The sequence below is a fragment of the Pipistrellus hanaki genome (genome assembly GCF_964339955.1).
Source record: "Pipistrellus hanaki genome assembly, chromosome: 2".
NCBI classification, from domain to species: Eukaryota; Metazoa; Chordata; class Mammalia; order Chiroptera; family Vespertilionidae; genus Pipistrellus; species Pipistrellus hanaki.
Genome location: NC_140504.1, coordinates 33580598 through 33598289, shown reverse-complemented (window position 1 = coordinate 33598289; position 17692 = coordinate 33580598). Strand labels below are relative to the sequence as shown.

The 17692-nt window shown below is 39.9% G+C and overlaps 1 protein-coding gene and 1 long non-coding RNA gene across 10 annotated transcripts in view; one reads left to right on the top strand and one right to left on the bottom strand.

Annotated features, from left to right (window-relative positions):
- LOC311618212 overlaps positions 1 to 17692 on the bottom strand; it is a 470112-nt gene that overhangs the window by 31754 nt on the left and 420666 nt on the right. The window lies entirely within an intron of this gene.
- TBL1XR1 (TBL1X/Y related 1) overlaps positions 1 to 17692 on the top strand; it is a 148983-nt gene that overhangs the window by 32255 nt on the left and 99036 nt on the right. Inside the window, exon 2 of one of the 8 annotated variants that reach the window (XM_084875563.1) lies at positions 4316 to 4356. The exons of 6 other annotated variants lie outside the window; for them this stretch is intronic. The gene's annotated coding sequence lies outside the window, so the exon portion shown is untranslated. Of the gene's footprint in view, positions 1 to 4315; positions 4357 to 17692 lie in introns of those variants that run through there. One more of the 8 variants, XM_084875558.1, reaches the window with a different exon arrangement.

Sequence of the window (17692 nt, the reverse complement as noted above, 5' to 3'; positions counted from 1 at the left end):
TATTGCAATCTTTACATCTTTGAATTCTTTGATAATTCCCTACAAATGCAATATTTTATTTGGAGGGAGAGCTCCAGGGGTTTCTCCCTGATCTTCCCTGATACAGTTCTGCCCTCCGCTCCACCTGTCATGGCATCGATGAGGGACTTTTGTCAGTTGGTAGTCAGTTGAGACGACTCTTTTCAACTGTACATTCAGCATTTGGGGAAATAACTATAGATAGGAGGAATAATCCACTCTAATAAGTGAACTTGTTCCAGAACTTCATATATTCTTTGACCACTATAATCCCTCATCCTGACATATATATCATGGTGGTGCTATCTGTGTCCTCAGAAATTAGTGTAAGAGTTAGCCTTTATAGTCCCAAAAAAGATTGGGTTATTTCCCCTTCCCAAGTGTATGGCTACCCTGAGAAGTGGCTGTTGATCATTTGTGGAAAGCCAAGAGAAAAATGTAATCACAGAGCCGTTGAAGTGTACTTTGCTGTACCTTTATTCTGCAGGCTTTGGGTCTGGGAACTTTGAGAGGCTGTAATTTTCTATTTTGGTGGCGGCTTATGTCTCTTCTGCGTGGCCTCTCTGTGTGCCATTTCTAGAGTTGTTCATTTGTATAGATTAGGAATCAGCAATCCCTTCTGGGGGCCATGTGTTAGTAAATATTTTAGGCTTTATGTGTTCTACAGTCGCTGAAAAAAATTACCCAGCACAGTCATTGCAGTGCTAAAATAGCCATAGGCAATCTATCATAAAAGGCCTGTGGCTCTCGTGGTGCAAGCTACTCTTAGCAGAGCTACCAGTGGCAGAGGGTGGGGTGGCTAGCTGAGGCAAGCGGAAGGGAGCTACTCGTGCATAATTTCGTGAGCATTGGGTCTCTAATATATAAATAAATGGAGTATCTGTGTTTCCATAAAACTTTCTTTACAAAAACACAGTGGGTCAAATTTGGACCACCAGTTGTACTTTCTATACCTCTGGTACAAATCATATGGTATTATAGTGGATGTCCTAATGTGATTTTAGGGACTTTTCAAGATTCTTCCAGACAAACCAGTTTGATAACCACTAGGTTCCTGTTTCCAATCAACAGTCAGACTATGCATTTTGGTCCTGACAGCACTAGAGTGGAGGTTGGCAAATGACAGCCTGCAGGCCAAACATGGCCTATACTTGCTTTTTATGACCCATAAGCTACACATATTTTTCACATTTTTCAGGAATTAAAAAAATTTAAAATAATAATATTCTATGACAGGAAAATTATGTGAAATTTACATTTTCATATATAAGGATTTATTGGAAACAAGGCCACATTAATTTGTTTATGCATAGTTTATGATTGTTCTCACTTCACAACAAGAGTTGGGTAGCTACAATATATAACTTATGGCCTTGAAAAAATTTACTGTCTGGCTTTTCATAGAAAAAAAGCTTGCTGATTCCTGTTCTACAGATTAGGTAGAATTATTTTGTCATATTTAGTAACTGCCTTGTTCTTTGTCAAATGCCTTGGGTCAAAAATGTGCCCAAAGAATGTCATTTTCTTTTTTCTGACCTTTCCAATGCTGTTAGAAGCAATAGTCATGGCACTCTACTGTCCTTGTTCTCATGCCCTTTTTAGCTTTCCACTACTGTCTCCAATTGTCCCCAAAGCCTTGTTTTCAGTAGGCTCTTCATTACAGAAGACCACAGTTGATAATTTAATTTTGTCATAGCCTGAATGAAGTGCCAGAGCTCACCCTATCTAATAGAGGGAATATGCTAATTGACTGCCACACCCTCACAAGATGGCGGTGCCCAGTCCCCTTAGCCCCTCCTCACTCAGCTGGAGTTGTCCATTCTCTCAGCCCCAACTCATCCAGCCTCAGTGCCCCAGTCCCCTCAACCCCACTGGAGTGCGGCAGGTGTCATGCACTTCATCTAGCTGGAGTACCCCAGTCCCTTCAGCCCTGCCTCACCCAAACCCTGAAACATCCAGCTTCATCCCCCTCAGGCCCCCAGTCCCCTCAGCTCCACCTCATCCAGCTTGAATTCCCCAGTTTCCTCAGACTCACAGGGCAAGGCAGTTGGGGGTGATTGGGCCGGCATGGGAGGGCAGTTGGGGATGAGCAGGCTGGCAGGAGAGTGGTTAGGAGCCAGCAGTCCCGGATTGTGAGAGGGATCCCAGATGGGAGAAAGTGCAGGCTGGACTGAGGGACACCCCCGCTCACCCCCCTATGTGCATGAATTTTGTGCACCAGGCCTCTAGTCTTATATAATTGTGTCTTCACTGCATTTAAACTCAACCAGGTTACCTTGAAGGTTTGCTCATCACTTCACAGAGTGGTTTTAAGAATTTAATGATATAAATAATATTAGTCAATAATTTATTGAATACTTACTGTATGAAGGCACTGAGCTAAGTGTTTTTCACATGTAAGAAGTAAAGTGCTTAGTATAGAGCCTGATGAATAAGTATTCAATAAAGGTTAGCTGATATTATTTTTTAATTTAAAAATAAATGACTCCCCTTCATGTACTGTACAAAACTGTATTAGTTATTAAAATACTTTAAATCACATTAAGGATAATTGGAGTGATTAACGTAGATAAATACTTTTTTGCCTATAATATTCTTTTTAAAAACCAGTTGCTAGTCCTCAATATTCACAGTAGTTATGTTTATAAAGTTGCTGTGAACACTGAATTTGCAAATATTGAACTGTCGCTCCTAGGGGAGATACAAGGTTAGGTTCCTGTGAGCCTCTGGTCACATTTTTATTAACTGATCAATAATAAACTTGATTTGTGTTTTTGTTTAAAGACTCATTATTTACTATATATTGTTGATTCATTAGCATTATACTCCTGGCCATCAGCTTTATAACTCCAACATGAACGAAAACCATCTCCCACATTTTCTCCATAAGCACAACACTGTCTTATGCTTAGGGAGCGCTAGAAAGGCAGCTTTCTGCACTATGAGTGGGGAGTGAGAGTGAAATTACCAACAAAAAGCACAGAGATTAACAATGATACTAAAGGGACCATACAAAGGACATTCATTCATTATGATATGGAGCTTCAGCAGAGTGCTGTATTATGTGCACAGTAGGCAACTCCAGTTTTTGCTGTTCTGTACCTGTCTGAAGATCGCAAAAGTGCCACAAGAGTTAATTTTGGGGTTACATATAAATTTTAGCATGTGGGCAGATTTCTCAAATATGAGATCCATGAATAATGACAACAGACTATCTTTCCAGATGTTGCAGTGTATAATTACTTTGTAGATAAATAATTCGGTGTTTAGTCATGCCCATTTACCCCCTGATTTGTTTTCTCTCTTCATCTTGCTACTCCTCTATGCTGTTAGTTTTCCCCATATGCTTGGTGCACCTGGACAATTGAAATGTGTCTGTATGTAGTATTCTCTTCAGTTTTGGTGTGATGGGGTCTGTGAAGTGGAATTAGGTGTAGACCAGCAGGCAGATGTTCTTCTAGGGAGGGTGGGTGAGGTGTGGGTAAAGTGGCACCCTTTTCACTTGTCTAACTGGTGTCTTTAGTGCATTGGCATGTTTCATTCCTTTTGTATTAGAGTTTGCCCTATCTCCCCTTTTTTCCCGGCCCCCTCCCCTCTCTATTTTTATCTTTGTATTAGAGGGTTCATGTGCCCTCCATCTTTCCGTTCTGTTTTTCTCTCAGGCCTGGCTGCTCTAATAGGTAGAAATGCTTACTTTATAGAGACCAGCTCTCTGGCTTTCTCCTAAAGGCAAAAGCTGCCACCACCTGCATCTCTCCTCAGAATGAGAGCAAGGGGGGTCATTTGCCCAGAATAAAGTCAGTCATGTAGTGCCCTGGCTAAGTACCTTAATTGTTTCCCTCTCCTTATAGTGGTGATTAGTTGGATTGTAACTTAGAACTTCTCTAGGGTGTCCTTGGCAAGCCTTTGGCGTCTTATATGTGATTTCTTCTTGTTTTCCTTCATGAATCTACTCTTCTGCTTTTTGTGTGCCCAGAATTCTTTTTAAAAAAATATATATTTTATTGATTTTTTACAGAGAGGAAGGGAGAGAGATAGAGAGCTAGAAACATCGATGAGAGAGAAACATCGACCAGCTGCCTCTTGCACACCCCCTACTGGGGATGTGCCCGAAACTAATGTACATGCCCCTGACTGGAATCGAACCTGGGACCTTTCAGTGTTCTACCACTCAGCCAAACTGGTTTCGGCGTGCCCAGAATTCTTTAAAATTTGTGGTCATGTAGTGATGTCTTTTCTTGTTTTACAATAGTACTATAGTTACATTTTGTTTTAAATTTTGTTTCTGCCATTTCAGTGGAACTTGGGAAAGGAGAAGACAGGGACAGGAGAAAAGAGGTAAATACATTTATTCAGTATGCTGCCTTGAATTACCATTGATTAATTTGTGACTGATTTTAAAAGGTAGATAAGTTTCCAAGCATATCTCTCTCTCTCTCAACATGAATGACTCCTTTTGTACCTTAGAAGAATTACTAAATCTTCTCTTTTCCTCCAGTAACTAAGAAAAAGAGTGTTTTAATTTCATTCTCTGCCATAATGGTCACTGCTGCTGTCTGGATATATGGTCTCTTGTGGAAGAAAACAATGCACCACCACAGTGTCATTGCTGCCCATCACCTTCTGAGTGCCCCCCCCCCCCCATTCTATATAATAAAAATATAATATACAAATTGACCTTCACTCCAACACACAAGATGGCAACAACAAGATGGCCTGCAGGGGAGGGCAGTTGGGGGGGACCAGGCCTGCAGGGAGGGCAGTTGGGGGGGGACCAGGCCTGCAGGGAAGGACAGTTAGGGGGACCCAGGCCTGCAGGGGAGGGCAGTTGGGAGGGGATTAAGCCTGCAGCAGAGGGCAGTTGTGAGGAACCAGGCCTGTAGGGGAGACAGATGGGGCCGACCAGGCTGGTAGGGGAGGGCAGTTAGGGGCAATTGGGCTGGCAGGGAAGCAGGTAGTTGTCAATCAGGCTGGCAGGGGAGTGGTTAGGTGTTGATCAGGCTGGCAGGCAGAAGCGGTTAGGGGCAATCAGGCAGGCAGGTGAGTGGTTGGGAGCCAGCAGTCCTGGATTGTGAGAGGGATATCCGACTACCCGTTTAGGTCTGATCCCACCAGATTGGAGAGGGTGCAGGCTGGTCTGAGGGACACATTACCCCCCTTCCCCCATACCCACCCTCATGCACAGATTTCATGCACCGGGCCTCTAGTTGTATATAAGGTCATACATGTGAGTGCAGATAGCTTTTTTTTGAGAGCATCTATATTGGATAATACAGAATGTCCCCCCCAAAAATGTATATATACTTTAGCAGTTGTTAACTCAGTTTTGAAAATTAAATGTATTTTAGTAAACACTGCCTTTATAATTATTTTGTAAACATTTTTTGGGGTGCACCCTATGTTCATTTACTCACAAAAATTGGGTTGTGATCTCTTGTCTCAGACAGCAAAGAAAGGGATCATTTTTCAAAATGACTTAGTAAAAGCCTGGGGGAAGAGTTAAAGAATGACTAGGTCATTTTTGTTCTTAGCCATCTTTTATGGATGTGCAGTGTAGTTTTAGCATTTTGCTGGAAGGGGAAAAAATATGGAACTTATGTCCCAAACACCTTTTTATCTAACACCTTAAACTTTTTGTTGTTGCTAATGTTGTTGTAATGCTTTTAGGATATTAGGTGAGGGGTTTTGCTGCCCCTGTGTTTTAAAGCATCAGGCCATTGATTTAAAAAAAAAAAAAAAAATCAAGTTGTATTGGTATATACAACTTTAATAAAGACAATGCTTATTTTGTTGGATTTTAGACTCCTGTACCTTATGGTCCACAGTAAGACATAAATCTACAGTGCTGCCTTGTGTGTTTAACACTGAAATCTGAATTTCATGAAACAGTATTTGCCCTTCATGTGATATACTCATATTGTCTATTTCATGGACAAAAAAGATATGCCCCACTAATTTTATTTCATGATCCATTACTTGGTTGTGACCTGCAGTTGGAAAACCTTTGATTTAGATTCTGATCTCTTAGAATAGTTGAAAGATGGAGGGATTTGAATTTCAGGTGGGCCTGGGTGGTTATAGCTTAGTGGACCGGGGTCATTTCCTTCTTTGAGTCTGTTTCGGTATCTGTAAACTGGGAATAATGATATCTTGTTAGCATAATTGTGAGGATTAGAAATAAATGTTAACTGTCTAGTGTAGAGGGCCAAATGGGAAGACACGTGGACATTCTATAGATTGTTGTTGACTGGGCCCGGGATATTGACAGAATCATATCAGTTGCATTCCCGCCCTGGGAGTGCAGAGATGTTCTTAGTTCCTGGCTTGTGTTTGTCCAGGAGGAAAGAGTAGGTGGAACCTGGGCTTTCCTAGGCTCCTTGTTTTCCTGTGAAACCCCCTTATTGGATTGGAGTATAAATAGATGTGCTTCGCGGCTCAGGAGGTGGTCAGTCTGCCTCTCCAGCAGAGGAGGTCAGCGGCCCTCCCAGCTCCCAGCTTAAAATCTATCTCTGTGTCTTTTCTCTTTATTTCTAATATTTCTCAATCCCTGGCCACCTCCACTTAGAACCGGTTCGTTCATCTCTCTTTCCGTGCGGGAGACGGAAAAGGGAGATCCCCGCAGCTTCAGGCCCCCGCAGTCTAGTAATGCTAGCAATGATGTAAATATTTAATAGCTTGAAGTTTTTATTTTTATTACTCTGTCACCTGTCATACTAGGCACATAAGTAGGCACTAAGATTCAAACATTCTTGTCTTTAGGGAGGTAGATAACACTTTGTCATTGTAAAGACACATAGAGACATTTCTGCCCTATAGGTGGTAGGTAGAGTATATAAGAGGTAGAGTAACCTAAAAGAGGAAGTCAGAGTTGGGAAATTACAGATGTCCCATCCCCGGTAAACACCCCCCCCCCCCCCCCCCCACACACACACACACATTTTTTTTTTTTTTTTTTTACTTTTAAGGAACAGTGTCTTTCAGATTACCTCCAGCTAAATGGGGTTTTACTTCAGGGATACATAACGTATGTTAGGAAAAACAGAAATCATTTTAAAACTGCAGAGTTAGGCATTTCAGAGAATTATAGTACTATTTTGACTATAACTGATAGTTTCATTTTCTGACTTCGTGGATAATTGGCGAATTTAGACTTTAGAAGTCTTAGGGACTGATTTTCATGTTTCCCTTCAGTAGCAGCAGTACTAGGCTCTGCCTCCAGTATTCTGCCATCGTATCTGCAGTTCTGCTTCCCACTAGGTCAGGTTCTCCTCCCATGCTTTGTGATTGCTGCTGCAGTTGACTTCCGCTGATTCTGTTACACTCCTGGCTTCTTGACTCCTGTGTTTTAGTTGTAGGCGGCATGCATGGATTCTAGATAACAGAAGCAAAAGAGAGGAAAAGTGTATTTATTGAAGAAAAGATAAACTGAAGAACAAGAAATCTAGTCACAGAAATCAGTGGGCTGATTTGGCAGTGGTTAATAACCAGTCCAGTTATTTTTCTTAATAGTTTTTCTCTCTTTACATTCAGATATTTAGTAGAAAATCTGATATACCTAGTTGGAGTTATGTTCCATCCTTTGGCTTGGGTAAGAGAGGACACTGATTGAAAATTCAATGAAGATTCTGTAGCAGAAGCTGTGTAAAGCAAAATTTAGAGTGCGTCTCCAGAAGGGGACTGGATGCTGGAAGCCTTAAACAAACAATACTGTGTGTGTGTGTGTGTGTGTGTGTGTGTGTGTGTGTGCACACGCGCGCGCGCGCGCGCGCACACGCAATTTAGTTTTATTCAAATTCCAGAGAGAAGATATATCTGGTTCTTAATTATTATCTAGTGTAGAGTATGTTTATTGGGCACATACCTGGTGTAAAAAGTGAAGAAAACTTTGGTGCAATATGTGACTAGGGCTTAGGGCATATAACTTAAACATATGATAGGACAGAGATAACAAGCAAAGATAATGTCATCCTGAAGATTTCAGATTAATTTATTTTAAGCAATCAATTGATATGATTATATTTACCTTTTAGAAAATTTAATCTGAAGGTGTTATAAAGGTTGGAGTGAAGGTGAAGGGGCTATGTGAGCAGATAGAGGCAGCAAGAAAGCTGTTGTGTTAGTTGAAATCTAAATTTATAAATCCCTTTCTGTTCTGGCCCCTTAAGGGTCTTCATGACTAGGCAAATAAGGTAGTTTCCCCATTTATGTTCTCTGCAAACTGTGCCCTGTAAAAAGAATTGTAGTATTTTTACAAACACATGAGGCAACAATAGCTAATTTTTTTGAGTACTTTTCATTCACCAAGCAATGTGGTGTGTTGTTTTTTGTTTTTTTTTTAAAATACATGTTATGTCTGATTTTTATGAGGCCACTACAGGGTGGACAGTAATATTTCTCTTTGTGTGTGCCATTTAATAATTTTTTATTTTTTAACTAGTTGACATAGAATATTACATATAAGTTTCAGGTGTATATCCCAGTGATTAGACATTATATAACTAAGTGATCATCTTAATGAATCTAGCACCCATCTGACACCATACATAGTTATTAGAATATTATTGATATTTCCTATGCTGTACTTCACAACTCCATGTCTGTTCTGTAACAACCATTTTGTACTTCTTAATCCATTTACCCTTTTCCCCACTCCCCAACTCCCCTCCCATCTGGAAGCTGTCAAAATGTTCTGTGCCACTATGAGTCTTTTGTTCTGCTTTGTAGCTTATTGTTGTTTAGATTCGATTGTTAGTAGATATATATATTTATTGCCATTTTATTCATTTTTTTCCTTCTTTTTAAAGAAGACCCGTTAACACTTCATATAATACTCTTCATATAATACTGGTTTGGAGGTGATGACCTCCTTAGCTTTTTCTTGTCTGAGAAGCTCTTGATCTATCATTTGATTCTAAGTGATAGCTTTGCTTGGTAATTTTGGTTGTAGGTTCTTGCTTTTCATCACTTGGAATATTTCTTGCCAGTCCCTCTGGCCTGCAAAACTTCTATTAAGAAATCAGCTGACAGTATTATGGGAGCTTTCTTATTAGTGACTAAATGCTTTTCTCTTGCTGCTTTTAAGATACTCTTTGTCTTTAATCTTTTGGATTTTAACACATTAAGCTCCCAATCAATCACCAGTGACTGACACTATACTTTCTGTCCGGAAGACAAAAGAGGCTGGGGGCTTAACGTGTTAATTATGATGTGTCTTGGTGTGGGCCTCTTTGGGTTCATCTTGTTTGGGACTCTGCTTCCTGGACTTGTCTATTTCCTTCCCTAGGGTAGGGAAATTTTGTGTCATTATTTTTTTTCAAATAGGTTTTCAATTTCTTGCTTTCTTCTTGTGGCACCCCATGATGCATATGGTGAGTTTGAAGTTGTCCCAGAGTCTCCTTACACCATCTTCATTTTTTGGAATCCTTTTTTTCCCTCCTGTTCTGGTTGGATGTTTTTTGCTTTCTTATATTCAAAATCACAAATTTGAGTCTTGGCTTCATTTACTCTACTTTTGATTCCCTGTAAATGGTTCTTTTTTTTTTTTTTTTTTTTTTTTTTTTTTTAAAGTAGTGTATCCTTTGAAGAAATATAATCTGAGACTCAAAGGGTATTACACACAAGGCTTTTAAAAATAATTACTTGGCAGATTAGATTTGCACCTAAATCACAAGGGCTTAAAAACCAGACTTCTTCTCACTGTACCATGTAGTGGAAGTAGGAGATGGCAAGAACCTGATAGTGAATGCTCACTAATATAACCTTTCAACACAGGGTGGGAATATAGATAAGAAAAATATTCAAAGTTATGCCTCTAACAGCTTGCTGATCCAAGATTAACCATAATTCCTGGGGGTGGAGGACTCTGTCTTGTTCATTTGTCTCTATTTCCTTTTGTACTTAAGTATTTAGAATTACCTGAATTCTTTTATTTGGATTAATGTCATATGGTCAAATAGATATCTTGAAATGGATGCCCCTGATTTGCTAAGTAAATTATCATTATACTAGAGGCCCAGTGCATGAAATTGGTGCATGGGGGGTGGGGGGGGGCTTTGTACCTCACCCTACCTACCCCCTCTCCAATATGGTAGGATCGGGCTTAAATGGGCAGTCGGACATCCCTCTCACGATCCAGTTCGCCTGCCTTCCTTCCTGATTGCCCCTAACCACTCCCCAGCCAGCCTGATCATTTGCATATTACTCTTATTAGATAAGATTCTCTGAAATGTAGTTTCCTTTTGCTGTTGTGTCAGTGATCTCATGTATGTCTCAATAATATAACTGACTTCATAGTACATCTAAATCCTAAATATGCACTTTTCTTTTTAAAACATTTCTAGATAGTCCTTTTTTGAGGAGTTGTTAGCAATTATTTTAATCTAGGCTCTCATTATTTGTTTATGGACCTCTAGTTTTGCTTTCCTTTCAGGTACTTGTTATTTTCTTTAATATATTTATTGATTTTTTAAAATGTAATCGTTTTGAACATCTGAACCTTTTCTGTGGCTCATGTACAAATGTATATGCATGGAGAATTTTTCTGACATCTGTCCCCTAGCCACTTAGTCTCTTCCTTGCAGCAACCAGTATTATCCTCCAAGAAATTATGCTGTCATATTTAAACAAATAAATAATGCTTTCTTTCAACTTAAAAAAAGGTATACTGTATACATACTGTTTTGCTCCCCACCCTCTGCTTTTTATTCTAAAAGTATATCCTGATGATCATGCTCTTATCAGTCTTCTTGACTAAAAAATATATCAGTATAGCAAGGCCACTATTGATAGACAGTAGGTTGTTTTCATGTCATTTGCTAATTATGTAGTGAATAACTTTGTAAATAAGTTAATTTGCATGTATGCAAACATTTTGAAGGATAAATTCCCTACAGTGGGATTTCAGTGTAAAAGGATATGTGCATTTTTTACTTTCACTGCCTGATTGTCTCCATGGAGGTTGTACTAATGGACACACCAACCAGCAATCTATCACTACAATTTTTTTTAAATATATTTTTTATTGATTTTGTACAGAGAGGAAGGGAGAGAGATAGAGAGTTAGAAACATCCGATGAGAGAGAGTCATCATCAGCTGCCTCTTGCACACCCCCTACTGGGGATATGCCCGCAACCAAGGTATAATACATGCCCTTGACCGGAATCGAACCCGGGACCTTTCAGTCCCCAAGCCGACGCTCTATCCATTGAGCCAAACCGGTTTTGGCTATCGCTACAAATTTTAATAACACTTTCTATTGCCACCAAACTGGAAGATAAAAAAAATGCTACCTTGTATTTTTTTTTTTTTAATGATTTGTGTTTCATTATATAAAATACATAATACATTAAATGGCACAAAAAATATACCTTGATGAATTTCACAAATGGAAACACCTGTATAACCACTATTGTGGTTATTGCTTCATCTCCTGTCCTGATTTATATCATCAATTCATTATTCTCATACTTGGTTTAAGTCATACAGTGTGTGTCCTTATATATGGATTCTTTTGCTCAGTATTATATCTGAAATTAATCCAGGTTACCTCAAAAGTTCTCAGTGAAATAAAAATTTACATTTCTCTTATGAGGAGAGAATCTTTTCATGTTTTAAGCTTTAACTTTTTATGAGCATCTTTTCATGTTTGACTTTAAAATTTTTATTTTTTGTAAGCTCTGTATTTTCTGTATCCATGAATGGAGAGACATTTCCTTATGGCTCTTTTTGTATATAAAAGGAGTGAATTCTTTAGCTGGGAAATGAGTTGTAACTATTTTTTATAGTTAGTCATGCCTTCTGATTTTGCAGTTAGTCATGCCTACTGATGGTGGTTTCCATAGAACATTTAAAAATTATATAATTAATTTTATGGCCATACATTTCACCCTCATATTGCTTAATTGTTTTCTCAGTAGGCTGGCTGTCTTCTGAACATTACATAACTTTTATTAAACCACACCTTAATTTCAGTAAAAATGATAGTGCAATAAAGAAATGAAAAGTGATAACTGAAAGTGAAATTTAAATAAAACACAAATGGAGTTCTAGAATAGAATGTTCCCACAGCCACCGTTCAAGAGACTTTAGATATCCACTCAGAGGAGCTTACTGAAGGCAAACTTTATGGAGAAATGAGGAAAGTGGTGTGATGAAAAGGATGATGTCCCAGAGGAAGTGACTGACAGAAAACTTCACACTAATGGAACTTGCACAGAGATATTTTCTGCCATTGAAAATGCAAGTGATAAAAAATTGTTCTAAGTTCCAACTTAGGAGTATGACAATTCCTGAAGATATATAAAACATAAAAGATACTCTGTATGATAAGTTGTATATGAGAGAAGAAAAGTGTTGTTCAAACTAATGAATAAGTTATTTACAAAGAAATAAAGCTCTTCATAATGAGTTAAATATAATAGATTTACTATATATATTTTTCCTTCTACACTTTTTAAAAAAATATATTTTATCGATTTTTTTACAGAAAGGAAGGGAAAGGGATAGTTAGAAATATCGATGAGAGAGAAACCGATCAGCTGCCTTCTGCACATCCCCTACTGGGACTGGGCATGCAATCAAGGTATAATACATGCCCTTGACCGGAATTGAACCTGGGACCCTTCAGTCCACAGGCTGACACTCTATCCACTGAGCCAAACCAGTCAGGGCTCCTTATACACTTTCAACTAACAGAGTTTTTAATGTTGTGATAATTGTAAAGGTGATGGAAAAATTCCAAATGATTAAGGTCACTTTACTTGGCTTTATCTCACATGGCCATTTTTGTGTTCCACACTACTGTTCAAAACAATGAGGACTGGCTATATATGTTTAAACAAACAAACAAAAAACCCAAAACATACCCAAACTTCTTAAATCAAAATGATTTCAGAAAAGACTCTCTTTACTTTTATATTCTGACCTTGGATTCCATGATAAGTTTATAGAACTCCAAATATGGGCTGTTTTTCTTGTATTTAGGACTTGAGCTGCTATGGATCTCATTTCTTCCCTAAATTGCCAAATGTAGATACTAGTAGTCTCATGAACTATATTTAGGAAGAAGAGTGTGTATGATCCTGAAAGGCAGCAATGGTTTTATGTATTTCTGGGCACCCGATACGTATTAGGCATTTGGGTATCCTAATATATAAAAACCCTGGGTTGTAACGACTAGTAATGACCAAAGGCTGACCAACCAGAAGTCAATGCTGGCCCTGCCCCCAAACAAGCAGTAAGGGGCAATCAGGCAGGCAGGCAGAGGGGCTAGGGGTAATCAGGTAGGCAGACCAGCAGTTAGGGGTGATCAGGTAGGCAGGTAAGTGGTTAGGGGTGATCAAGTAGGCAGGCTGCTGTTAGAGGACATTAGATAGGCAGACAGCCCCTTGCCGGGCTGGCCCCACCTCCAAGCAGGCGGTTAGGGGTGATAAGGTAGGCAGACCAATGGTTAGGGGTGATCAGGTAGGCAGGCAAAAGGTTAGGGAAATCAGGTAGGCAGATGGCCCCTTGCTGGACTGGTCCCGCCCCCAAGCAAGCGGTTAGAGGCAATCAGGCAGGCAGGCAGAGTGGTTAGGGGTGATCAGGTAGGCAGACCAGGGTTAGGGGTGATTAGGTAGATAGGCAAGCAGTTGGGTCAATCAGGTAGGCAGACGGCCTCTAGCAGGGCTGGCCCCATTCCCCAGCAAAGAAAGAGGGAGGCCTAGCCAAGCCATTGCACCCCAGTCTGTCACCTGCAGAGGGAGGCCACCGGTGGCAGGAAATGGGGGCGGGGGGGGGCAGCGTTGCACAGATGGCAAGCAGTGGCAGCAAAGGGGCGGGGCCAGCTGCCTGCAACCTGGGGAAGGAAAGCCCTGATAAGCCCTGATCTTAGGCCAGGCCTGGGGACCGTATCCAAGGGGTCCCCGATTGTGAGAGGATGCAGGCTGGGCTGAAGGACCCGAGTGCACAAATTTTTGTGCATTGGGCCTCTAGTTGGAGTATAAATAACATTAGGCCTCTCCCTCCCCCCCTTTTTTTTCTTGAAGGAGTTCACAATTGACTAAGGATAGGCAGAAAGATGAAAGATGGATATAATGGAGTTCTGTAGAAATATGACAGAAGATTTCATGGTATGGGAAATTTCAGATAATTTCAAACATTTAAAAAATGTTGCTGAATTCTTTGCTGTGTTCTGTAATGTTGGAAATGCCACAAAAGGGTTATTTTTTCAAGGGAATTGGTGGGAATTATATACAAGTTGAGCCTCTGTATATTGGTCACGTGATAGCATGTTTATGCCATAACAGATATTTCTAATATAAATAATAACATTATGGAAATAATACTTGGTCAGCAGATCCCAGTACTGATTGTAATCTCTTTATGACATTAATCTTTAAAATAAATAGCCTAATTAAACTTTAAAACAAATAGCCCAGTTTGGGATTGTGAATGCCTTTGTTTTTGCCAGCAGAGTAGGTTAATTGATCAAGTTAAGGGTTATATTACATTGTAAGTTACTGTTGAAGCTAGGTTTTGAACCTCCAAATTTAGGTTCTTATTTCTGAACCTATACCTAAATTGTTAAATAGTATAATTTAATGTATGCACAGTCCTTTTTAAAAGATTTGGTTTTGACTATTTCTCTGTAAAAGCTTAACCTACTGTACCTTCCTTTTTTTCAGCGATGAAATAAAAGATATTAATTCTAACTTTTGTTTACTGAAAACCTTTTTAAAATTTTTTTTTTATTGATTTTTTTTTTTACAGGGAGGAAGAGAGAGGGATAGAGAGTTAGAAACATCGATGCGAGAGAATCATCGACCAGCTGCCTCTTGCACACCCCCTACTGGGGATGTGCCCGCAACCAAGGTACATGCCCTTGACCGGAATCGAACCCAGGACCCTTGAGTCTGCAGGCTGACACTCTAGCCACTGAGCCAAACCGGTTTTGGCTGAAAACCTTATTTTTAAATTTAATAAATCTTTATTATTCAGATTATTACAATTGGTCCCCCCCTCCCCCATAGCTCCCCCTCCACCTGGTTCCCACCCCACTTTTTGCCCTTACCTCCCCACCCCAACCCTCCCCCCCCCCCCCCCGTCCTCATCCATAGGTGTACAATTTTTGTCCAGTCTCATCCCGCATCCACCTCACACCTCCTTCCCCCTGATAATTGTCAGTCCACTCCCATAATACCGTATTTTCCGGCGTATAAGACGACCCCCTAATTTTACAGTTAAAACATAGGTTTAGGCCTATATTCGCTGTATAAGACTACCCCCCACTTCAAAGAAAAGACTTACTTTGCCGTCAAGATCTGCAGGTAATTTTTGTGCAATTTTGGTCTTTTGCCCCCGATTTTCGGTTGACTTTTTTTCGTTTCAAAAGTCGTCTTATACTCCGGAAAATATGGGTATGCCCCTGATTCTATACACCAGTTTATTCTGTTCATCAGATTTTTTATTCACTTGATTTTTAGATTCACTTGTTAATAGATATGTATTTGTTGTTCATAATTTTTATCTTTACTTTTTTCTTCTTCTTCCTCTTCTTAAAGAATACCTTTCAGCATTTCATATAATACTGGTTTGGCGGTGATGAACTCCTTTAGCTTTTTCTTATCTGTGAAGCTCTTTGTCTTCTGAATGATAGCTTTGCTGGGTAGAGTAATCTTGGTTGTAGGTTCTTGCTATTCATCACTTTGAATATTTTTTGTCACTCCCGTCTGGCCTGCATAGTTTCTGTTGAGAAATCAGCTGTTAGTCATATGGGTGCTTCCTTGTAGGTAACTTTTTCTCTTGCTGCTTTTAATATTCTCTCTTTGTTTTTTGCTCTTGGCATTTTAATTATGATGTGTCTTGGTGTGGTTCACTTTGGATTCCTTTAGTTTGGGGTTCTCTGCACTTCCTGGACTTGTAAGTCTATTTCTTTCACCAGGTGGGGGAAGTTTTCAGTCATTATTTCTTCAAGTAGGTTTTCAGTATCTTGCTTTCTCTTTTTTCCGGCGCCCCCATAATTTGGATGTTGTTATGCTTGAAGTTGTCCCAGAGGCTCCTTGTATTATCTTTATATTTTTGGATTCTTTTTTCTTTTTGCTTTCCAGTTGGGTGTTTTTTCTTCTTTGTATTTCATATCTTTGACTTGATTCTTGCGTTGTTGTAGTCTGCTGTTGGGTCTCTGTATAATATTTTTTATTACAGTCAATGTATGCTTAATTTCTAGTTGTTCCTTTTTCATATCCTAAAGGATCTCACTAAATTTATCAGCCTTTTCTAGAAAATTCTTGAAAAACCTTATAACCATGGTTTTGAACTATATCCAGTCATTTGCTTTCCTCCATTTCTTTCATTTGTGATTTGTTTCTTTGTCTCTGAATTTTGGCTGCTTCCCTGAGTTGACAGAGTGGCTTTGTGTGCTAGGTGTCTTATAGGGCCCAGTGGCTCAGCCTCTCCAGTTACCTGAGGTGGACACTCTTGGTGCACCCCTTTGTGGGCTAAGTACACAGTCTTGTTATAGTTAAGCCTTGATTGTTGTTGGTATCACTAGGAGGAATTGACCTCCAGGCCAATTGGCTGTGAGAATTATCTATGTCAGTGTTTTCCAAACTTTTGACATATGTGTACCCCTTCTACCGTGTTTCCCTGAAAATTAAACATCCTCTGAAAATAAGACCTACTTACAGGTTTCCTTCTGAGTGAAATATAAGGCATCCCCCTGAAAATAAGGCCCCTCCCCCAGGCTTTGTCTCAGAATGCTATTTCTAAACATGAGAGTTTTGGTCCACTGATTCTGAAAGAAATGGAGTCACAAGAAATTAACCAGGAAGTTTAGGAATTCGATTGTTATGATGATGTTCCAGAAGATGATGACATGATTGTCATTGAATAAATGAGTAAATTTTTGATACTGTAGGATTCACAGTTTGTCTGGTTTGTGTTGACAACTACTGTATTGCCATACAGTATACAGGTAATAAATTTCCTTTATTTTCATTTAACAATAAATGTGTATCGTATTCTTCTTCATGGAAAAATAAGACATCTCCTGAAAATAAGACCTAGCACATCTTTGGGAGCAAAAATTAATATAAGACACTGTCTTATTTTCAGGGAAACGGTATAATTTTCGTAACGCTGAGTATCCCTCGTACTCATGAGAACATAGAATTAGGCGCAGCTAAGCACGGTGCAGTGCATATCCCCACCAAACTCCGGTGCAACGGGTACCCCCACCAAACTCTTCCTGTACCCTTGGGGGTACGCATACCACACTTTGGGAAACACTGATCTATGTCTATGATGGGAGAACTTCTCTGCTGGAGACACCCTTATGAGAGAAAAATCTCTGTGTGCTCAGCTTGTATGGGGCGGAGTCTCAGGGCGGAGCAGACAGCATTGGTTTTCCTGTCAGCCCTGCCCTAAGAGGCCCCTTTGTCTTAGTGTCCCGCGGTAAATGCTGCAAGCACCTCTGAGAGGAAGTCGCCCTTGAGTTCTGAGGCGGGAATGAGTCTGGGTCCCTAGAGTCTTGCCTGGAACTGGAGTTCAGAGCAGTTGGGAGCTTTTGTCTCCTTCCTGCTTGAGAAAGCTTGAGAAAGCCAACTGCGTACTCATTTGCTTGCCTTCTCCACATGCGCGTGCCTTAGTACCTCTGCCTTCCGCAGTTTCTCTGAGTCTCAGTGTGCTTTTCTCTTT